General features: G+C 36.2%; 1 long non-coding RNA gene across 1 annotated transcript in view; it reads left to right on the plus strand.

Moving 5' to 3' along the window:
* LOC135278053 (uncharacterized) overlaps positions 1–17,649 on the plus strand; it is a 323,037-nt gene that overhangs the window by 117,478 nt on the left and 187,910 nt on the right. The gene's annotated exons all lie outside the window — the stretch shown is intronic.

Genomic DNA, 17,649 nt, shown 5'->3' on the forward strand with positions numbered 1-17,649 from the left:
TGTACATATATATGTACATATGTATCTATGTACATATATAGGTACCTATACATGTATATATGTACATATATATGTACCTATACATGTATATATGTACGTATATATGTACCTATATATGTATATATGTATGTATATATGTACCTATATATGTGTATATATATATTAGGCAATATATATATGCAAATAAATAGTATAGAGATGTGCCAGGCAGCTAATTAACATAAATATTATTTTAATTTTCCCTATTTTCAGGTCTGTGGTATTTGTCAACCTTCTAAAATTAGTACTTTGCTATAATTACTAATTTATTATTGTAAATTTTAAAAAAATATCTGATTTGGGCTCATAATTTTGAATTCTTTTCCTTATAAAGGGCTCACAAAATGTATCTACTTCAGGCCTTGTAAAACCTAGCTTTACCCATGGTGCAACACTATTATGTAGAAGAGAAAAAGGCTGAGAGGTAATTTCTTACTTCCTGGAATTATATGTTAAAGTCAGGATTGCAGCAGCAATCCAAGTCGCCGAACAGTGAATCAAGCCTTTTTCCATTAATCTACAGGTAGAATGATTTGTTTTCTGTGTATATGATTCTACACATAGAATTTTAGCTGACAAATAGAAGTGTGATGCTGAACTCTAAGACTCAAAGCCTACTATAAATAGGGAGATTATGGAGAAAAAATTTAAGCAGTTGTGTATGGATTTTGTTGAGGAAAAAAAAGTGTATGTTTGCAAAGTAACTGGAAAAAGAGGAATCTCCTTTAGGGTTCTGCCAATTCTTATCAGCTGAAATGTTCTAGCAATCTTGGCATCCTACTCTGAAATTTAGAAATGCAAATCCAAATGAAGTTCAACAGTGTTGTTGAGTAAAGCAGGAATGAACTGGACGATGTGAAACTCTTATTTCTGATTAAAACGACATGGCCTGTTCCTTAGGGTTCAATTGTCTCTGAAGAATGCATAGCAGAAACTGGAGGATGTTTCAGAGTTTGGAGAGTGAGAGGTAATTTCATTCATTCAGTTCTGTCATTGCAATCTCTCCACAAATGTGGTCCAAGGAATCCATATCAATTATGTTTTGTAACTTTCTCTGAACAACTAAAACGAATGTGTATCTGGGGAGTTCCAGTTACTGATCTTGTGTGGAAGGCAAATAAAATAATGATTTAGTCTTCTAGTAAGATAGAAGCTGTAAATTTGAAAACCCAATAAATAGGACTTTCTCATACTGATGAGGACTAACTGGACCATAATAAAATTTAAACTCATAAGCAGCAGTGATTTACTGAAAAAGCTTAGAGCAGCTGTCCCAAGGATATTGGGCTGCCATTAAAGACTTGCTTTCCAGGTTTAGCAAAGACTTTATGGCAAATGTACTATACGACCTTCTCAAATTTCAAAGACCAACTGAAAGTCCATTTAAACGCTAGGTCAGACACAGCACCTGATAGAGGCAAGACTGTCTAAATTGTGTCTTTGAACTCAGGGAGAAAAAAATGGGTATTCACTCTGTTTCTATCACTTTAAAGGCAACTGGGCTCTCCAAGTATCTATTCTGAGAACTTGCTACATCCATTTTTGGGCCATATCTGTGTCTTGGGTGTTCTCTAAATACTGAGAGGTCTCCTCTCCCATCCTCAGCTTGAAGTTTTGTGAAAGTTCCTGCCTAAGAGAACAGTGAAAAGGAGAATAAAGCAAATCCTAGTAGAGGTGGTTAAAAACTCTACATGGATAATTACACTACAGAGTGGAGGCTGCAAGCTGGCTGCCTGTGGGAGACTCTAGATGGTTGGAGCATTGCTTGGCTCAAATATCATATTTAAGAAAAATTTGAACAAATATTTAAAAATCCTGAATTTGACATAAAAAAACACGGATTTGTTTTTCCAAAAATATTGTGTCACATTGGGTCTTTTTTTTTTTTTTTTTTGAGATGGAATCTCCCTCTGTCACCTAGGCTGGAGTACAATGGTGCGATCTCATCTCACTGTGACCTCCATCTCCCAAGTTCAAGCAATTCTTCTGTCTCAGCCTTTCCAGTAGCTGAGACTACAGGCACACACCACCACACCCATCTAATATTTGTAGTTTTAGTAGAGATGGGGTTTCACCATGTTGGTCAGGCTGGTCTTGAACTCCTGACCTCAGGCGATCCACCCACCTTAGTATCCCAAAGTGCTGGGGTTACAGATGTGAGCCACCGCACCCCACCCTGGGTCCCATTCTTGCAGGGATACCATGAGCTGTTGCTGAGTGAATGGGCAGACTAAGCACACACATCCTCATATACCCTGGCTCCTCAGAAAGGCAGTTGCTAATTCAGGATCAGACTTGAAAGAGCCTTATTAGGACAAATACCCTTAAGGGAAAGAGAAAGAGGGCTGGAGACAACCGTGAGGAGGAGTCAAGGCAGCCATGAAGTTCTAAGAAAACGCAGCAAGGCTAAAGGGAAGTGCTAGAGAGAGTGGTTTGCCCCAGAGTTCCATGACCTCCAAGAATGGGCTGTCCTTGTTGTTCCTGCTGCTCAGCTGAGGCTGGAAGCAGCCTGTGTAAGGTCTCTGAAGGGTTTCAGAGCTTCCCTGCTGGGGCGGTTAACTCATTAGCTCCCTCTATTGGGAATCTGAGGGGAAGTTCTCATAGCCCCCATGCAGTCATTTCTTCCAGTCTTTACTTATTATTTGCAAGGAAAGTTTGATCAGCATTCTGGAAGTTTAATTTTCTCATGCCCAACTGTTTCCTTATTTCTCAGGCCATTGCTGGTATGGCATTTTCTTCTTTTCTTTCAAGGCCAAGGATTTTAAAGCCACTTTAAGCATGGTTCTTTTGTCTTTTAAGCTATGCAAAATAAGAACAGGAACAATAAAGCAAAAAGCAAAACTAAAAAACTAGACATTATATTGCCATGGAAAGTAACATTTTTATGGTAATTGAGAGATATAGACCTATTCATCTCTTTATTCAACAAATATCAAATATTGTATCAGGCACATAGAACACACATATGGGCTCTCAAGTGACCCTTTGTATACTTCTAGCCTGTTGGTTTGGAAAATTACCAATGTCATGGACCTTAGAATAAGGTCATAGTGTTTCTTTTTCAAATATGTCAGTACCTAAGCAATTTAGCTACCAAAATGTTTTCTATACACTTAGACATCTTGCAATTTCTTTTTTCCTCTCAGCTGAGAGGCACCTGAGGCCAGACTTCAGTGTGCTGCATTTTTGTGTTGGGGCACTTCCTTGGCTCTTGATGACATGCAATTTTATTTCCTTTTTTTATTTGGAGGGAGCAGTTTCCCTCCTCATGATACCACTTTATCTTGCATTATCTACCCTCTCTCCTTAGGTACTGGCTTCTAAATCTTCCCCCATTCTAGGAAACAATTGACAGGTGGTAGGAGCCAGGCTGGGTTCAGGTGTGTTTTGGTGGTCCCAGGAGTCTCTGGAGTATCTTGGTATTTAAGGTTGAATTGTGGCATTAACCATCTACAAGGCACCAGCATTATGACAGATGGAGAAGGATGTTATGACTTTATTCCCAAAATCAGGAGTGAAAAAGACAAAATTCACAACTTGCAAGTCACCTGGAATGTTCTAATATTACTTCAAAGTATAAACATTGTATCATTCTTATGGGAGAGGGGCAAGAGATAAAAGGCAGCATATACGGTGCAGTGTATACTGCTCAGGTGACGGGTGCACCAGGATCTCACAGATCACCACTAAACAATGTATGTAACCAAATACCACCTGCACCCCAATAACTTATGAAAGAATAACATTTGAAAAAAAAGGGTAAACAGAGTTCAATTTCAAAATACATATTTTTAAGCCCAGAAAATAATAAAAATGTTCCTCCTTCAAGCCAGAGTCCACTTGTGTCTGGCAACTTGCCATCAGTGTGCAGCTGCTCTGTCTTTTCCACCTGCACTCCATTGACAAGACCATCTAAATAAGAACAATGGGGAGGGAGGAGGAGAAAAGGAAAGAGAATTAAATCTTGAATTGATTCTGTCAGAATGTAACCGCCCAACAGGTTCACCTTGCCCGCTGCCTAGACAGAGCTGATTTATCAAGACAGGGGAATTGCAATAGAGAAAGAGTAATTCACACAGAGCCAGGTGGAGCTTTATTATTACTCAAATCAGTCTCCCAGAAAACTGAGGGATTGGGGTTTGTACTAATAATTTGGTGGGTAGGGGCATGGGAAGTGGGAAGTGATGATTGGTTGGGTTGGGGATGAAATCATAGAGGGTCGAAGCGAATTTTTCTTAGTGTCTTCTGTTCCTGGGTAGGATTGCAGAACTAATTGAGCCAGATTACTTGTCTGGGTGGTGTCAGCTGGGGCATTGGAATGCAGAGTCTGCAGAATATCTCAAGCACTGATCTTAGGTTTTGCAATAGCAATGTTATTCCTAGGAGCGATTTGTTCAGAGTCTTGCAGCCGGAGGTTGCATGGCTCCTAAACGTAATTCCTAAACTTGTAGCTAATTTGTTAGTCCTACAAAGGCAGACTGGTTCCAGAGAAAAAAGGTGTTTATTTTGGGAAAGGGTCATTGTCATTTTTTTTTCCCAAAGTTAAACTACAAACTAAATTTCTTCCCAAGGTTAGGAAGAAATTTCAGCCTACACCCAGGAATGACAGCTTAGAGGTTAGAAGCAAGATAGAGTCAATTAGGTCAGATCTCTTTCATTTTCATAATTTCCCGTCATAATTTTTGCAAAGGTGGTTTCAAGAACATGACTTTGTCTTCTCTGGCCTTGTGAACGTGTGGCTGGCACTCTCTGCCTTTCTCTTTCTTGGTCTCTCTCTGTGCTTTTGTGAACTTTTCTACACCACTTTTGAAGGCTTCTGACTGCCTCTCCTCCATCCTGAGGGTTGTATTCCTTGAAGGATTGCTTCCTTTCAGTCCCTGATTCTTTAGAAGATCTTGCCACAGTTACTTTCACTTTTGAAAATGCAATACTCCTAGAAGATTCTCCTGTGCAGAACTTTAAACAAAAAGGCTCCAGATCAGTTTTCCCTCTCTCAAGGCCCACATAGCTGGTCCCTGGAAAGCATGCATCATCTTTGTAACACCTCTTTAAAGGGAAGTGTAATTTCTTTCTAAATGCACCTGACCAAAGCTCAGCTGGAAATGCAATTTGCCCACCCACTATCCTTCCCTCCAGACTTCCAGGTAAGGGTCAGATCTCACCCTCCCATGCCTCCCAAACACTCATAGACTCATCTGAAGCTCTACAGGGAGACCTAGCAAGGATTCTCAGGTTTGGCCAACGGTGAAAATGTGACACCGACATAATTCAGAGCTGGCAGCTACTCTGTTTAAACTCTCTCTTCACTCTCTTGACCTTTCATATACTCAAACTGGGACAGGTATCATTGGTTTAGGGGCCAAAGTTTGAGAAGCCAGCCTAGAACACTTATGTTGGAAGTTTCCATTTTGCTCTGGCCCTTTGAATGCTGTATCTGTTTATCGTGCTCTCGCCATTGAAACGTCACTGATTTTATTCTGTTAAATACTACTGATGCGTTAACAATCTCTTCTCTGTTTTCCCATCTATAATTTGGGGATAATAACAGTTGCCTTGTGAGGAATTGATACATAATATATGTGGACCACCATGCACAATATCTAGCACACAGGAGGACTTTCATAAAAGATAATTTCCTTCCTCCCATTCCTCTACCCTCCCCACTTAAATAAAAAGGCATTGTGTTTTGTTATAGCATAGAGACATCTGGGGCCAGAGTCATTTCACAAAAAGATTAAGATTGGTCTTTGACTCATAATTCATGACATCTTTCCAACAGGTTCATTTTTTAGGCACATATTCATTGTATAGCTATAGTGTTATCCGTAGTTGTAGGTAGTGGGGAAACAAAATGACCAAGGCAAGTCCCATTCTTGGAGCAGGTGGAACTCCTCTCTAGGAGGACAGACAGCAGGATGGCTGATGGGAGTGTGTATGCTCATGTGTTTCTGAAGCTTTTTGTCTTGGAGATATAAGAGGTCTGAATAAAATGCAGAGCCTGTGGACCTCGGATTTAGATAGAGGACAACTCTGAGGAGGTTGAACAGGTGAGCAAAAAGCATCCATATTCCCGGCCAACGTTCACTTAAAGTAATGGCCAAAACTGCAATTACTTTTGCACCAACCTAATACATCCTCCACTGTAGAATACTAACGGGCTATAGGCTCATCTAGTAGGCAAGAGAGACTTCCCAGAGGGTTTGAGGATGGACACAAAAGATGAGGTCAGCACAGCTCTTGGGTGTCACTTGGCGAATCCTGAATAGATGACTGGAGGTAATTGATTAATCAGTCTCTTTTAATTTCACTGTTTGCTTTGCACATTGTTCAAAAAAGGAATTGGGAGAAAGAAGGCTTTTAGTTAAAACGTCCAGTGTGATTAGAGGCAGTTGACATATGGAAACATGACCTTAACATTCTTGTCATCATGATTCCTGATTTGATTGAGTGAGGGGCAGTCTAGTCCCGTGGCTGCAGACTTAAACAACTGGATTTGAATCCTTGATTTGTAGATGGAAAACCCTACAATGTTGTGCAGACCAATTCTTTTCTCTGGGCCTTGATTTCTTTATGTTTAAACTGAAGAAGCTGGATGAGATTATCTTTAAAATCCCTTTTAACAATACATTTTGTGGCTCCTTACCTTTATTCTTCAATAGTAAATGTAAAGAAACATGAAGTTTATTTTACCTGTATCCCAAATACCGAATTACCTGATACCTTTGTAGATAACAGAATACAGTGAAAAAATTGGGGCTATTTACCCCATGTAACTTTTATAAGTGTCAAGTTTCTGCATTCATGAAGTGATGATAATTATATCTGGATTTGCTACCTAGTTAGCTCTTCTTTTCAGACAATATAATGATTTTAAAATGTGACCCTTTTTGAATGATATAATGTAAGAAACTCCAGGGCAGAGAAGTTGTAAACGGAGCAAAGATGCTTTAGATTCTCATCTCATCTTTAAGTACAGAGATGACCTTTTTTGTTTTTTTGTAACTGAAAAAAATTACTAGAAATGCAGTGTTCCTTTGTAATTATCAGCAAAATGCAACAAATACTTTGGCAAAGAAATGAAGATTTGAGCACAATAAACCTGTTGGTTATGTCTACTGAATCACTGTTCTTTTTTGTTATATGAATAGGCACAAAATTACCCGCTTGGTGGTCAGTTATAGCAGAATCCTATTTTATGCAGACTGGAAAAATTAATATTCACGTATAATTATGAAGAAGAGTTGGAAGTTTTCCCCCATTTCTATTGTATCTGGGTCTATTTTTATGGTATGAATACACTTATGAAAATTAATCTCTTTTAGGATCTAATGATGAATAAAGCACATGAATTGCTATTTGTTACTTTTGTGTAACTATAAGCGTAGGAAGATTCTGTTTTACTGTAGGGAGAACAATAATCTGCTTTGCAGAAGTATGCACTCTCATGTTCAAGAATAGAAAAAAAGATGGAACAGCTGTTTTATTAAATTACCATCTTCTTAATCATTTCCTATATTAATCCTCACTCTTTCAATATCTCTTTTTATTCTCCAAATGCATATGATCTTTTTATTTGAATGCTCCCCTATGTTACACTTTGATTTGGCCAAGCAGATGAATTACAAATGAAGTTCATGAAAAAGTCTATTGCTCCTAAGGGATATTACTTTCTTTCAGACTCAGACATACCATTAGTATCTTCTTTTTCCTCCTATGGGTGCCTGAGAACTTACTGCTTCTTCTCCATTACATTTGATTTTAGTATAAAGAACAATGGCTTGCATTGTAAGACTGTGAAGACTTCTCCAACTTGTTCTTGGTTCTGGACATTTAGCTTCTCAGTTTAATTTAAAGGGTTGTTTAATATTTCAGCACTACAGAAATCAAGGACTTGTAAGCTGATTGATTTGGAAAGGATAGAGTTCAAAATGTACTGAGGATATATATCTTTACTTGACTGGGAAGCCCAAAGTTGAAGATTTTTTTTTTCTTTTTTAAAAAGGGATAATAAAAGGGAACAATGACCATGCCTATATATCAGTCAAATTGTTAGCCCATTAGTTAATGCCTTGAGAGAAGCCAGATGATTGGCTGACTAAAATAAATTAGATATGTTTGACATCAGAAAAACATAAAGTTTGACTTGGGAATGTGAGGAGGCAGTTGAAGATCATCATACTTATAGAATAGCCAAAGCAGCAGATTGTCCTTTTCTGGTAGGGTAAGGGGAAATTGATGAGGCATTAATTAATTTTCAATTTGATAAAATTTAACAAATTTTTGTTGAATACCTATATTGAATATCTATATTTTGTTGAATACCTATATTTAATATCTATATTTTATTGAATACCTTCTATGGAATACCTATTGTCTTCCAATGCCTTTGCTAATCATAGAATTGATTAATGTTTAAATCAAATAAACAATGTACCGCTGAATTTTAGTTTCAAACAAAATTAATTTTGTTTGGAGAGGGCAAGGGAAGTTGTTACTTGGGGCAAAGATGTCAAGTATGAAATCACACTATTACCCACTTTATTCCACCCAGACTCGTATGTCTGTCCTTGCATGATTCAAATTCACTGAGCAACTACAATCCATTATGTCATTATTTCCTCCCTGCTGAAAGAAGTTCTGGTCTAAGCATACTTTTGCTGGGTCTAAGCATACTTTTCCTGGACAGCCTATGTGAGGTAACATTGTGTAGGAGAGTTTATTATTTTAGGATGATGCAAATAGTTAAATCCATAATCAAACATTGATGAGACCACACTTGAGGAGAAAGCTGGAGTCCACTCCCTTCCTATTTCCAAACATTCAAGGCCATTTAATAGTCTACAGTCTAAACATGCACAGCAAAAGAGTCCTTTCCCCTTTGAAGGCATCACAATAATCTAATCTTTCCTGAGCACATTTTTTTATTCATTATTTTTTATAAACTTATCTTTCACACTGAAAAAAAAAATTTGTTGCTGCTGTTGTGGCTTAGTCAGAGAAAAGCATTTAAGGAAATGCATATCCTGTTTCATATACTCTGTTCTGCTCTACTCACAGCCATTTTATTTTATCTGTGCACACTCTTGGAGTACAATAGAGACAAAGATATCACTGCTGCTCTGCATTTGCAGATGTTCATTCATGACTCCTGCTTGACAGGAGTTTACAATTACAATGTAATGTGGATGTGGAGACCTGCAAACACATACGATAATACAAGCAGAGAGAAATAGACACTCTTAGAGAGGTACACGGTGCTTTACGAGTGATGAATTTCCTCAGAGTGATCAGAGAAAGTTTCCTACTGAGTAGTATTTGAGTTTCCTTTGAAGGATAATAGTTTCTTTTTAATTCTCCAAGTTTTCATACGTGCAGGTGTGAGAAGCACTGACCAGGTGGGAGACATTTCTGAGAGTGGGCTGAACAAACGTTTTGGTATAAGATGCCATCGAGGACATTTTTCAGAGGTCAAGTCTTCTGTGGCTGGAGTGCAGGAAACGTGAGACGATTTTGTGGAGGAGGGGACTAAAGTACATTGGGAATGTATTGTGGTAGATTTTTCCTACAGTCCCGGGGTAGTTATTGAGTAGTGTAGGAAAAGGATCTGCTCTGGCAGCAATGTGAATGTTGGAGCCAATTATTTAGAAATTAGAGGCAGGAAAAATCATTGCATTAGTGCTTGGAAGTGATAATGAGGGCTTAAGTTTGGAGAGGATGTGTGCAAGTTAAGAAAAGAGATGTGGGAACCAAGAAAGTATAAGTATGTGTATCAGTGCTTTCAAGAAGTAGTCAAGAAATTTAAGGCTATCCAATCTTGTGAAGAAGTTCCTCTCCTTGGATTTGTACCTCTGACAGTGGTGAAGAGTGTTATGTTTCAGGAGACTTTGGTTTACATTAGGAATACGAACCATTCTCCCCTTGTGTACAGACGTTAGCCAAATATAGTATTTTTCTGTTCACATATATGTTTGTTTGGATACCTACTTTTAAACAAAAGAGTTCTCTCTGGCTTGTTTAATTTGTTTTAAAAAACAACTAATTTATTAAAGTCAATTTGGAAGGTACAGAGAGATGGACTCTGAAGCTTTGAAACCAGGCAGAGTGTAGGACTGCATAAGAGACTTTTCTCAGGAACATGACTGCCTAGCTCCTTACACTCGGGACAGAATGTAGAGCATCCTATTAACTACCATTTCTGAAGAACCAGATATTTCTGTTCCAAGTTTTGTATAGAACAGGTTCTCCATATGAAGCTTCTGTAGATCACTGCTCCATTTCAAATCCAAGTCTTATGTAGGTCATACATTTGCATCTGCACTGAAAGGATATGTTCTGAATTCTATCCCAGAGAAGCAGGATTCACAATGTGGAAAATGATTAAAATATAAGGAGGCTGTTCAACATACATAATGCTATTACATATTAGTAGCACACAAATGAAATACTATTATCTATTAGTAATTCACAAGTAAAAGATATCTACTACACACACTAGAATTCACCATTATTAGGCAATATGCTTTTTTCACTTTTGGAAAAATTGAAATGGCTTTTCTGTGAATATTTTATTAAATGTAATACCTCTCATACATATTACTAATCAATTTTTGTTAGGCTGGGTTGTGATAAAAATGATCCTAACACCTCCATGGCTTAAAACAGCCAAGTTTTCTTTTTTACTCAAGTTACATCATCATCTTTGTGGCACTCTGTAATTCTCTTGCTGTTGGCTTCAGGATGGCTGAAATTCTGTTAAGTTTTCCCATTGTTTAATTCAGGCTAAGGAGCTGCCAGTATCTTGATATGATGTTCTCATGGAAGAGAAAAAAGAGAAACAAAACAAAACAAAATGAAAACCTCACAAAAAAACAGAACTGTATAATGACTCTAAAGACTTCTGCTTGGATGTGGCTTGCATTATTGCTGATTTCACTGGTGAAAAATAAGTCAAAAGGTGAAGCCTTATATCTTTTCAGTAGAAAAATATATTCTTACAGAAAGGGCAGTGAACAAATGGAAATAATAACAGACTATCCCAATCTTCCTTAATAATCTCAAATATATATTTTCCAGCCCTACTTAGAAATGACTGACTGTCTACAAGAAATACCTATCAAAAGTTGCTTTTAATCAAAGCAACTGGCCTAAAAATAGAGTATGTTAATGATCTGTATCTCATGTTTTGGTGAAACTCTCTTTGAGACCCATGAACAAAAATACTTTTGTGTGAATCTACAACTGTGGAATTGTGGGCTACATATAAAATAAGGCACCACTGATTTAAGAAGGTAGCATATTGGAAGTATACAGAATTCACTGATCCATAGCAATTTTGAAATCTTACTGGATAGACAATGAGAAAACCTCCTGTAAGAAGGTGATTTTTTTAAAAAGCAGAAACAATTTTTAAAATTTTAGATTTTGGGCCTTAGTTTCTTAGTCCTTTTTCCTGCTTGGTTCTGACCCCATTTATTAAAAGGTTCTTCCTTTTCTGTTGACTTGCTTAGCCACATCTGAGCAAGGTATTAGAGAAACTGCTTTCCTTAGTGGCTTAACAGATTTCTCATCCTACTTTTTGCTGACAATAGCAGGAGGTAGCAAAGACCATTTTCAGCATCAAATGGTCAGTCTCTCTTAATCCAGATCTTGGGCTTTTTTAGAATTACAACTATTTTTAAAAATATTGTATTCCAGGAAGCCATACACAAAATTCCTTTTGAAACACATCTCTATACCTCTCTAGATTTACTTACAAGTAACTTGAGCTTATTATGTTTTTATAGGAGAGTGACTTTCATCTCTTTTTTGTGAGCAATTTTATCCACTTGAAATATTTTAATAGGCATTACCTTAATTGAGAGGTTACATATGTGAGTTTTCTTTCTTTTTTTTTTTTGAGATGGAGTTTTTTTGCTCTTGTTGCCCAGGCTGGAGGGCAGTGGAGCAATCTTGACTCACTGCAACCTCTGCCTCCTGGGTTCAAGTGATTCTTCTGTCTCAGCCTCCCAAGTAGCTGGGATTACATGTGCTCACCACTATGCCCAGCTAATTTTTTTCTATTTTTAGTAGATACAGGGTTTCACTATGTTGGCCAGGCTGAACTCAAACTCCTGACCTCAGATGATCCACCTGCCTAGGCCTCCAAAACTGCTGGGATTACAGGCAATATGGGCATTCTTTTGTCACCTTTCCATGGAGTCATCTATCGATCTTATCTGATTTCTTATCTATCTATCTATCTATCTATCTATCTATCTATCTATCTAATCTATCTACATGTTTTAAAGTACCTTGTCAAATGCAAAGAATAGCAGTTGTCAAACAGAATGTTCCCAAGTTATTTACAGAAAGCAATTTATTATTGCATAGTAGGAGCCATCACTTTTCCAGTTTCCTGTAAGTTTCTTTCTCATTCAAAGGTTTAAGGGGGTTTTATACAAATTTCCCCTATTTAGCATTCCTGTTATGCAGTACTTTACCTTGGACAATTATTTTTGTACTAGTCAGCTTTTTAAGGTTATGCTGTATAACAAACAATTCTTAAATATCAGTGGCTTCATATAATAAATATTTAATTCCTATGCATAATCTGTTCAGTTGCCTGTATCTCTACAATTGCGAATTATAAATTGACTAGAGTTATGCTTCACAAGTCTGCATTCAGGATTCGAGAAGCGAAAGGGAAATTTCATAACATTTTTGAAGAGATAGGAAAAAAAGCAATGATGAAATTACCTGATGGCTCTTCAAATTTCTGCTTAGATGTGGCTTATGTCACTTACACATTTCTATTGCCAAAGTAAGTAAGAAGACCAAGTCTGGTAGTCATGAGGCAGAAGCATATAATATTTTTATAGGGAAGGCAGTAAATAATTGAAAAATAATACAATTTGACACAAACATTTGACACGTACCCACGCTTTATTTTTCTATTTGTTTTGCCATGTTAATTTATTCTTGATAAAATACAATTGACATATGAAGGTTAGTTTATTTGAGCAAATGCATAACAAGATCTGAACATAATGCCTATGTCCTATCCCAATATATATATAAGAAAACTATTAATCTGATTTTCTTTAGTCTTATAAAATTATTCAGAAAGAATTGATCAAGTGATGTAAAATTTGTTTTGAGAAACAGTGTTGTTTGAAAAAAAGTATTATATCAAAAAGGAATTATTTTGAACTATTAATAATAAAAATGCAATATTAGTCACCAGTTTCTGTTGAGTGCTTGCTATTCCAGATACTGTCTTTAATTTTAACTCAATTTTATTCTAAAATGAGGTTACTGAACTTTGACCAAGGGCCTGTAGCTAGGAGGCAAGAACAGGGATATAAAAGTCAGTTCTCTCTGACTTGAGACCAGTTCCTGGTCATTAATTTTGAATACACAAGTTGTATAGATGTGTCCTTATTTTAAATAAATTTTAAATCTATATGTTGAAGTGGCATAAAATGGAATGATCAACAGTGGGTTGTGCTTGATTAGGGTATAATTCATCTGGTGGGAGAGTTTTTGAATCCATGCTGATAACTGAAATTCCTCTGCTGTAGGTGAGAAAGAAACTTAAAAGAGAAGCACACATCAAAATAAATCTTTGGACTTACTTTAAAACTATCTTCTACACAAAGAACTGAAAATTCTGCCCAGGCATGCAAGACACTACAGGAAAAAGATATGATGGTCTCACAGCCATTGCTACAATCTTGTGGTCGCATTTCATGTTGCTCTGAAGAAGCACACATGGAGCATCTGGCAGTGGTCTGGGGTCTGGGACTCCTGCCTTGTTCAAACTAAACCCTAGAGAGCCAGTGTTGGCAGAAGATGAGTGAATCACTTTGCAGACAGATGCTATTGCACAATCATTTACATCTATAACACTCAGGTTTCTGGTGATTTAATAGAAAAATGGAATACTGGGGACTTGATTTAACATCTGCTCTCAACCAGGTAGAAACGCCTCCAGGAAAGTCTTAGCTTCCTCTATGTTCACCTGATCCTAAGACCCAAAGTAGGAGAACTCAAGACATACGAAACAACTCTAAAAAGGCCTATGAATAAACTTTTTGGCCCTCTTTATTACTCCTTAGTTGGCTGCTTTGCTGAAGTCAGTTGAAATTTTCTTATAAATCCAGTTATGATTTATCACTTGCCTGCCATTCTGAGCATATCAACCTGGAACTCTTTCTAAGCTTGAGAAGGGGAGAATTGGTGGAGATTCCTTTTGGTTAGTTATCATGTAGTCAGTAGGATGAGACAAAAGTCAACTAAATTATATTAAAAAGAAATCTGTAGTCAATCTCAGCTCTGTGTGTGTGTGTGTGTGTGTGTGTGTGTGTGTGTGTGTGTAGAGATAGGGAGAGCGAATGGGAGATAGAGAAAGAGATTATGCACATAAAATTTAGAAAAATGTAAATTTCACTTTAGTTTGTCATGCATAAAGATAAGCAACTATATTTGAACTGTACTTTTTGAAATTCAATAAAATGAAGGTAACTTGTTTAAGCACAAGAACAGAGAAAATTGCTAATAAAATATGGAGATTTTTTTAAAAGAATAAAACTGGCATTAAAAATAATTTCAAACAATAGAAAAAAAGTTAGTACTATAAAGGTATATACCAATCTATAATTTATAATCATGACAGAAAGAAATTTAAACTTAACATTCAAAAACTACATAAGCAAGAAAATTAGAACATATTCTTATGCTATTAAGCAATATGTATGTAACTATTTAGAAACTTGGAAAATACTAACATATAAAAAAGTAGAATATTTCATGTTCAGTGAATACAACTAAGTAAAAACTGTGTCTTGTATATTATCAAAATGGTTTTCCAAACTCATCAAAATGACTGATTGGCTTGGAGTTCTGGCAATATGACAGTTACGTGAAAGAGCAATCTGATGATAATTTCTAATTCCTGTGCTTGCATCTAATTTATCAGTAGTGCTTGTATACTACTATACAGTGTTCGTATACTACTATAGTAGTATATTGGTAGAATTGCTTCAGTTATATAACATAAAGATTTTGGAGAAATTTTCGGTTATTTATACCACAAATTACCTTTCAACACACTGAAAAAAAAAATGTAGTACTTCAGGTATTTAGTGTATGAATCAGAATTTGGATGAGTAACCACAGAATCTCATTATCATCCAAAAATTATATATATGTGTGTGTATGTGTGTGTATGTATGTATATAGATATTTACTCATGAATTTGCAGGGTGGCTGGGATGATTGCTTCACACTCTGTTATAAAGGTCAATTAGTGGCTTTCATGTATCTGTCATCCTTCTTGGACCAGTGAGCTAGCCACATTATGTTCTTCTCATTACGATGGCATGTGCACATTTCAAACTCCTACTTGCATTGCACCTGTAAACATCTATTGGCCAAAGTAAGTCACATAGATGAACCCAAAGTCAAGTATTGGAGAATACTTATTTACTTTAGGTAAAAGAAACTGTATTATATATTAAAGGATATAGATATAGAAATAGGCCAATAACTCTGGCAAATAATTTGATCTTCCTCAAGGTCCTAGGTCATGAACATTTTGGAGTCATCCAGTTATCTGAGAGCAGTTTTCTTTCTTTTACAATTACAAAGATTTTCTTATATGCCTCAAATTTTCATAATGCACAGATATGATATTCTGTTAGAAGATTTTTTTTTTCTGCTTCGGAAAAAAGCTCATGTGCCTCTTGGGGTTGATAACCTTTAGCTTTGTGGGTAAACACTCAGAATCCTAGAGTTGGTATATAGATTATTTTAAGTTGAAGACATCAGTGATTCAACAGATTCAGAAAGAAGCCTTCTTAGCGTTTCCCTTATCTGACTAAAAACAGAAGCTTCCAGGAATATAGCTGCCATAAATTATCTTTTCTGGTTTGATTTTATTCCTCAGAAGGTCACCAAGATTAAATCAACCATAAATCCCCTGTTAGGGAAGATTTATGTCCGTGAAGAAAACAGAATTTTCAGACTTGCATGAACAAGCACTATCACAAACTTTATTATTTTTATTTGTTCTTATAAAAACCCATTTGTTTTTCTCATGGGGACATTTTTTGTCTTTTTTCCTTTCTTTACTAAGAAAAGTATGTAGACCTCTAGCCATTTATCAAGCTACTTCTTTTGTAAGCTATGTTATACATGCAAATAAACTTTTTTCCTCCTGTTAGCCTTTTTGCCAGTTTAATTTGCAGACCCTCAGCTACTGAACATAAATGAATGGAGAAAAAGTTTTTTCTCTACAAAATATTCTTAAGGCTAATCTTAGTAATTTCTTTAGCAGGGTATAATTATGCACAAAACTATGCACAATGAACTAAACCAATATTATACTTTCAGAATCAGTCCTGAGATTAAAACACAAAAATTGAGAGAAGAAGGAATGACAACATCATATTCAGAGACATTTAAGAAAATGAAGCTTTGCTTTGTGAAGCCTCAATACCTCATTTTCTTTTTTTTCTGTTTTTTTTTTTTTTTTTTTTTATAAATGACTTTTTAAAATTATATTTTAAGTTCTGGGGTACATGGATGACTGGAAACCATCATTCTCAGCAAACTGATACTTCAATTTTCTTAAATGTCTCTGCATGTGATGTTGGAGGCTAAAACTGGAAGAAAGTTGACAGGTGAGGTTAATTTTGTGAAGAGAACTTACTCATAAAACCTCAAAGTAAGTAATTGTGGAAACATTCCTTATTGAGAATATTCATAAAATAACACACTTTGAAATTTATAATTCTTGTTTAGATAATTTTGTTATTTTGAATTTGGCACCAACTTTCAATGGAGAAACTAAAGAAGTTATTTCTGGAAAATTTGTGTTAATATAATGCCGGTGAGGCAGATTTGGAATTATGTGAGAAGAGGAACACTAGCAAACAGATTCACAGAATTTGGGTGAAATAGAATACTTTAAGGATGGGTATAAAGGGTGAATCCAAAACAGTATATAAAAACTTTTTTTCTGAAAAACTTGAAATCTCCCATTGTTTCTTTCTATGGAAACTAATAGATGCTTTCTGTCCTGTTAGTAAGATTCAGGAGTAAAGCATAATGGAAAGTGAAGAACTCTAAAGGAAAAAGAAATTACCTTGTTTGTCAGAAATGGAAGATATAATATGTTGGTAAAGATTCCGGAACTTGGTAAAAAGGGACTTTGAAATATTATGTGCTTCAAACCTACTATGATCAGAATTTTAATATCTTCCACCTAGTTAAAATCACCTTACTTTAAAATAACTTTTAGAAGAAAATTTATCATTGTCTTTGTTCATTTTGACAGAGAGGCAGTGAGGGATGAGAGAAGAGCACATGACTTAAAATGCAGACACCTAGAATAAGTTCAGACATGGTGTGGGCAAACCACTTAATGGTGTGGTTCATTTCAAAGGTCACTTCCTGTCTTAATCCATTTTCCAGCTGCTGATAAAGACATGCCTGAGACTGGGCAATTTACAAAAGAACGAGGTTTATTGGAATTACAGTTCCACATAGCTGGAGAGGCCTCACAATCATGGTGAAAGGCAAGGAGGAGCAAGTCACATCTTAAGTGGATGGCAGGAGGCAAAAAGAGAG

Source organism: Aotus nancymaae, unplaced genomic scaffold, assembly GCF_030222135.1.
Source record: "Aotus nancymaae isolate 86718 unplaced genomic scaffold, 86718_ANA_hifiasm-v0.15.2.pri h1tg000036l, whole genome shotgun sequence".
NCBI lineage: Eukaryota > Metazoa > Chordata > Mammalia > Primates > Aotidae > Aotus > Aotus nancymaae.